Below are 7,239 nucleotides of genomic sequence, written 5' to 3' on the forward strand. Positions count from 1 at the left end.
GCTCCATCCACATAGGCAATCATGTCAAATCCCCAAGGACATTTCACTGGGGATTACGCAGCAAAATATGTGGTCCTAATTAGATCCTGCCCAGAATGGAGGATGTGTTTCAAAAGAGCAAGTGCAGAACAAGGCAAGAAAAGATATGTTCCCATCCATGTAACACAAATGCTCCTTAAGCACCCTCTTTGGCTACATACAAACCAATCCATTGGCATCTAGGAAATGTGGAGTCAACACACACACACAGAGCAGTCAACGAGTGCCCTCAGCTTTGTTAAATAACAGGGTATTCTCTCTCATTACTTCAAACCTTCAGAATCTTCAATGGCTTCCTAAAGTCTGAATAACAAAATGTCAAAATCCCTAGGCTAATAATCATGAAATAGTTCCAGTATCTTTCCAGCTCTACATAGCTGGCACTCCAACCACAGGACATTCTCCGTTTAATATGTCCATGTCTTTCCTTATGCTGTTCCCTCAGCTTGGAATTCCCTTTGTGCTCTTCTGCATATCAAAATTCTTCTCTTCGTCAGTGCGCTCGGTGGTCCCCCGGATCTGTCTCTTGCTTCAACAGTGTTTGGACAGAACAGACCCAGGGATGCCCTTTGCTTCAGCCTCTGACCACCCTCCAACCCTTTTTCCAGTCGCAACCTTCGGAGCCAGCCATTCAGCTATCCTTGGTCACCGGGACCAGCCAACACCATTTTTTTGAGCTTAACTCCTTATTACCGATCAACCATGAGCTCCCAGATTCATCAGAATTATTCCACCGAGGTGTAGGCCACCTACAACCACCTGGTCAACATGTGTCTGCGGGCCTCCTACACCTACCTCTCTCTGGGCTTCTATTTCAACCGCGATGATGTGGCTCTGGAGGGCGTGAGCCACTTTTTCTGCGAATTGGCCAAAGAGAAGTGTGAGGGCGCCGAGCGTCTCTTCAAAAGGCAAAACCAGCACAGCAGCCGTGCCCTCTTCCAGAATGTGCAGAAGCCATCTCAGGATGAGTGGGGTAAAACCCAGGATGCTATGGAAGCCGCCATTAACATGAAGAACCTGAACCAGGCCCTTTTGGATCTGCATGCCCTGGGTTCTGCCCGTGCAAACCCCCATTTCTGCAACTTCCTGGAGAGCCACGTCCTAGATGAGGAGGTGAAACTCATCAAGAAGATGGGTGACCACCTGACCAACCTCTGCAGGCTGGCTGGTCCCCAGGTTGGGCTGGGCGAGTATCTCTTTGAAAGGCTCACCGTCAAGTACGACTAGGAGCCTCCAGAGCCCAGTGGCCTTTGAGGAGCCCCTTTGGTGTCAGGGCTTCTGCCTGAAGCCCGTCTCTGCAGCCACGAGGCAGTTTTTAACCACCCTGGAGCCCTCTCCCAAGCCTTGGACCAAATGGAAACAATAAAGCTTTTTGCAGCAGCTAAAGAAAAAAAAAATCCTTCTCTTCCTTTAAGGTCCTCGAAGTGTCATGTCCTTTCTAATGCCTTTCTTTAATCCCCCTGTATTACTTTTCTAGAACTCCTGCAACACTTTACCACAAACTTGGTGGTTTAATAGAAACTCATTATTTCACAGTGGAGGCCAGAAATCCAAAATCAAGGTGTCGGCAGGGCCATGCTCCCTCCAAAGCTCTAGGGGGGGAATCTTCCCTTGCTTCTTCCAATTTCTGGTGCTCCTGGTGTTCCTTCACTTGTGACAGCATAACAACAATCTCTGCCTCCATCTTCATATGACCTTCTTGCCTGTATCTCTGTATTGCTCATCTTCTTATATGGACACCTGTCACTGGATTTAGGTCCTATCCGGTCAATCCAGGATGGTCCCATCTTGAGATATGTCACTTAATTAAATCTACAAACACCCTTTATCCACATAAACATAAACATAAATTCACATCCGCAGGTATCAGGGGGTTAGGACTTGGGTATATCATTTTTGTGGGGGGTCACCATTCAACCCATTACATGCTCTACGACCAAATTAATATCCCCTTCTTTTGACTTTACACAGCATATTCTCCCATCTATATTAGAGGTTTATGAATACAGTTCTGTCTCTATTACCAGAGGGAAAATTCTTGAATGCCAGGGACTATGTCTTATTCATCTTTGTGTAATTCATTACTTATCCCAGTGACTGATATATAGTAGGTATTCAGTTGGTTATTGTTGACATTTTAAAATGGTTGATTTACTTTCTACTTCTGGCATAGAGGGAAGCAGCTGTGGAAGGCAGGCTTGGGGCAACAACGTGCTACCTAACTATCAGAGTTATGATTTAGAATAAGTGCCTGCCTCTGGGAAAGTATTTGCTCCCCTTTCACCAGGAGGCAGTTGTTACTCCTTGTAGTATTATAATCCAAACAGCAAGGATTTCTTGAGAATTACCAATTCAAGCTATACTTTCTCCCTTAGCATTTCTTTTGGCATTTACTGATTTATTCAAGTATCTATCTATCTACCTATCTATCTATCATTCATTCATTCAGTTAACTGACCCCGTATGTGCCAGATGTTAGGCTAGGCCTGGTATGGAGATACATAAACCCACAAGATATAGATATTGCCCTTTATGAGCTTTGCGTCTATCCAGAAAGGAAACATATACATATGACATTTATGGGGTCAGATATAACCATCTGCAGGTAGGTGTGACTAAAAGACTACTGCCAAAGATAAGTTAAAGAGTCCATTACCTCAGTAGAACTTAGAAGCATGGACTCATCGAAGAAATCCTACCATTTTTTCCAGAAACATTCATTCTCTTTGGGCTTCCCGTGAAACAATATTAATTACCCAGGGCACATATATCCTGCCCATTTCATGGATCAGAATAAAACATGCCTAATTAGCAAATTCTATCTAACTACCAACCCTTTAAAGAACAAGAGTAACCCAACTCTATTCTACAACAAATCCCAGGAGGTTAAGGCAGACCACCAGGAAGTTTGTTTGCCTGGTGTCTCCTGGACACACACCACCACCCCCACCCTGGGAGACACTGTGACTAGGACTCTGGAACTTACAATCCTGGGTCCCAGATGCTGCAATTAAGGTGCTTGAATAAAGCAGTAGAGTTAAAGGCTGCCTGAAACTCCTAGAATGAAGTAGCAGAGAGTGGAGTAAGGAGGGGAAAGTGGAAGGATATATATTCCCCTTTGGGGCCCAGGGGCAAAGAGCTAAGAAGGTAAGAATAAGATGGAGTTTGGGTACAGGGAAATAGTACTGCTCACATATTCCCCCACATAAACTAATAAAAAGTAGCCATGGGGGGCTGAGGGGATGGAGTGGGGAGTCCCAGCAACAAACTAACTGGAGGAGGGCTTGGAGTCAGGTGGCTGAACACTGTGATTGAAAACTAAACTCTTTTTTTTTTAACATCTTTATTGGAGTATAGTTGCTTTACAATGGTGGGTTAGTTTCTACTGTATAACAAAGTGAATCAGCTATACATATACATATATCCCCATATCTCCTCCCTCTTGCGTCTCCCTCCCACCCATCCTCCCTATCCCACCCCTCTAGGTGGTCACAAAGCACCGAACTGATCTCCCTGTGCTATGCAGCTGCTTCCCACTAGCTATCTATTTTACATTTGGTAGTGGATATGTGTCAATGCCACTCTCTCACTTCATCTCAGCTTACCCTTCCCCCTCCCCGTGTCCTCAAGTCCATTCTCTACATCTGCATCTTTATTCTTATCCTGACCCTAGGTTCATCAGAACCATTTTTTTAACATCTTTATTGGAGTATAATTACTTTTCAATATTGTGTTAGTTTCTGCTGTATAACAAAGTGAATCAGCTATACGTATACATATATCCCCATATCTCCTCCCTCTTGCATCTCCCTCCCACCCTCCTTATCCCATTGCAGCACTATTTACAATAGCCAGGACATGGGACCAACCTAAGTGTCCATTGACAGATGAATGAATAAAGAAGATGTGGCACATATATACAATGGAATATTACTCAGCCATAAAAAGAAACAAAATTATTTGTAGTGAGGTGGATAGACCTAGAGTCTGTCATACAGAGTGAAGTAAGTCAGAAAGAGAAAACTAAACTCTTGAGCTTTCCTGTGGTGCTGCAGTTTTGGCCCATGAGATTTATAATAATACCAATGCACACTTGTATGGTGCTTTACAATTTATAAATTTATTTCACATCTACTATCACATAGCCTTTAAAGGTTGAAAAGAATGGCTAAATTCACACCTCCTCATGCTGCCAGAATTCCATATGAACCATTTCATTTGCTTCTCATACAATCTTAGTGGAGAAAATGACCATTAGCATTATGCTTACCATTTAACAGAAGAGGAACCAAGCCAAGAGGGGCAAGTGACTTGGCCCAGTCACATAGTTGGTAAGTGATGCAGTTGAACATTTACCAGAAATACTGAACTACTTGCTATTCCCAGAAGCTGTGTGTTCTTTCATGCCTCTATGTCTTTGCAAGAGTACTTTGTTCTGCCTGGTACGGCCTTCCCTCCTTCTTTGGTGATCTGCTGCTCACCTGTCAAGGCCAAGTTGAATGCCACCTCCTTACCAAAGGCCTCCCTGACTCTTCGTACCTTCCCTAAAAGAATGAGTGGCTATCTCCTTTGAGCTCTTACAGTACCTAATATAGTATAAATCTCTATTAAAGTACTTATCTTGGTGTATTACAAATATTTGGGCATGTGTCCACTCTCACACTGAACTGAGAATTCCTATCTCCTTGAAGGCAGGAACCTTAGTTCCTTCTCTTTGTCTCTCCATTCTTCACACAGTGCTAGGCATTTACATTTGAAGAATAAAATGTCTAAATAAGTGAATGAGCTGAAGATTTTATGTATACTTTTATACCAGCCATGGCCCCACAGGTGAGTGTTCCTAATGGATATCTCCAAAGAAGTTGGTTCCCTCTTGAGCCTAGCTCAGTCAGTCAACATGTTTATCAAAAACCGGATGAGGTTGGGCTAATCGCCAGGCTCCTCATTTAATATGAGGTCACCCTGACCGGGACCACTGTCTCTACAAGAGGTTCAGTTCCAGGATTGGTGCGACCCTGAAGATAACCCGTCCCACAGAAGATGCCCTCATGTCTCCCTGCCTGAACTTAGGTGGCCATAGAGAGGGAGAGGAGGTTAGAATGGAAACAGGAAGAGAAAAAAGGACAGTAGGGAAGGAAGGAGAAGGAAGACAAGGAGGGAAAGATGCTGGAGAGGAGAGAAAACTAGGAGGGAGAGGGATACCAGAAATAAGCAGATGTGCCAACTTAAATCAGATGGTGGATGTTGTAGGCATTAGCTAATTGGTACCATCCTCATGTAAAATAATATCAATTGAGTTCTAGTCATGCACTCTGACTTTAACAATGAACACCTGTGCCCTTTACACTTTGCAAGGATAGTAGCAAGGTACAGTTGACATAGGCTCTGGTGTGAAGCAGATATGTATTCAAACCCTGAACTGTGTGACTTTGGGCAAAGAATAACTCTCTGAGGCTCATTTTCCTCATCTTTCAGATAAGGATAATATCTACCTTGTAGGGTTATCTACCTTAGGAAGATTAGTGGGACTATACAAAAAATGCTTGGTAAATAGACAGTCAGCAAATGACAGCTACTATTATTATGTGCTTTCAGGAAGCTGCATAGTGAAAAAACGCAGACTTTGGAGACAGACCAAGGTTTGAATCTTATTTCTGCCATTTACTAGCTAGATTTCATCTCCTCCTTCTGAGAAATTAACTCCGTCACCCTTTGAATTGCTACCTAGGCAGTGTAGTATAAGAGGTAGGAGCATGGTCTCTGGAGTTTTAATCCTGGTTTATTGTGTGACCTTGAGTAAATTACCTAACAATTCAGAGCCCTAGTTTCCCCATTTGTAAAGTGGGAGGAATAATAATAGTATCAATTTCCTAGGGTTGTTGTGAGGATTAAATGAGTTAATTTATGTCAAATGCTTAAAATTGTTTCTGATAGATACTAAAATCTCAAAAAAGTACCTATTGTTATCCTAAAATACTTTCCACACTCACCTGTTATCCTAAAATACTTTCCACACTCACCATCTCATTTATTTCTCACAATATCCTGTGAAAGGTGTATTCCATTCTCATTTTACAGGTAAGGAAACTGAGGCTTAGGCTTGTTCAGACTCATATAGGTAGTAAATGACAAAGCCCAGACTAAAAGGTGTTTTCTCAGAAGCTTTAATGTCTCCCTCTTCTCCTCCACTTTAAACCCTAATACCTACACTATTTCTCAGTGCTTTTCTTTGAATGCCATGCAGTGTGTCAGGTGTGCCAGGAATTCATTCTGGAAATGCGATATAGACTCATTCTCTACAGACATGCTGATGGGCTTTGACTCGACTACTTGTTAGAGAAGACATGACTTCTGAACATTCAGCTACATATCACCTACTATGAAAGCTAGATCCACCGCTTCCCTGCTTTGCAGAAGTCATTGAATATTGCCTTCCCCTGGAAATCAGAATTCTCTTCCTTTGCACATTTGGTCATCCTGCCAACATGCTTTCACTTTTGTCTGACCTAATCAGCTAGAATTTAAAGCTCTAAAATATTAATTTCCACAAACACGCTTGTAACCCAGCAAAGTTGGTTAAAAACACATTTCTGTAAAGAAAATTCTAATTCTCTCTTGACTTCCATTATAAAGTTGAAGGCGTGTTCCCATGGAAACGGTCCCCACAAAACACTGAATCAAAGCTTTTGGTGAAGAAGGGTCAACTATGCTGTGTTGGCAAGGACTGGGCAAGACTGGGCAGTGTGTGAAATGATGTACATGAAAACAAAGTGCTATATAAATAGAAGATAGTACTAGTAGTGAGAGCAGTACAAGCATCCACTCTTGGCCTCACAGCCATTCTTACCTACTTTCAGCTTCTGGAAAGTAGTAGGGGCATCCCTACCTTAGATCTTTGCAAGCTGCACTCTACCCCCCTTCCCAATACCTATCATGAGCACTCCCTATCATGCTTTGGTGTTTTCTGAACTCCATAGCACTTACCATCTAACATATCAATTGTTTTACATTTTTATGTGGTTTATTTTTGGCCCCTCTCTCTTTAGAATGTAAGCATCATAACATGGATTTTCTTTGTTTTTTCACTATTGTATCCTAGCACCTGAAACATCTTGCCTGATACATGGTAGGTGTTCAATAACTATTTTGTGTGCGTGATGTGTGCCACCCGGTTCCTAACAGGCCGAGGACTGGTCCATG

The 7,239-nt window shown here is 42.7% G+C and overlaps 1 pseudogene across 1 annotated transcript; it reads left to right on the plus strand.

Annotated features, from left to right (window-relative positions):
• Positions 1-741: 741 nt before the first annotated feature.
• On the plus strand, positions 742-1,266 carry LOC307068942 (ferritin light chain-like; annotated as a pseudogene). Its single transcript has one exon. The product of its transcript is annotated as a ferritin light chain-like (transcript).
• Positions 1,267-7,239: the final 5,973 nt, after the last annotated feature.

The sequence above is a fragment of the Hyperoodon ampullatus genome (genome assembly GCF_949752795.1).
Source record: "Hyperoodon ampullatus genome assembly, chromosome: X".
Lineage (NCBI taxonomy): Eukaryota > Metazoa > Chordata > Mammalia > Artiodactyla > Ziphiidae > Hyperoodon > Hyperoodon ampullatus.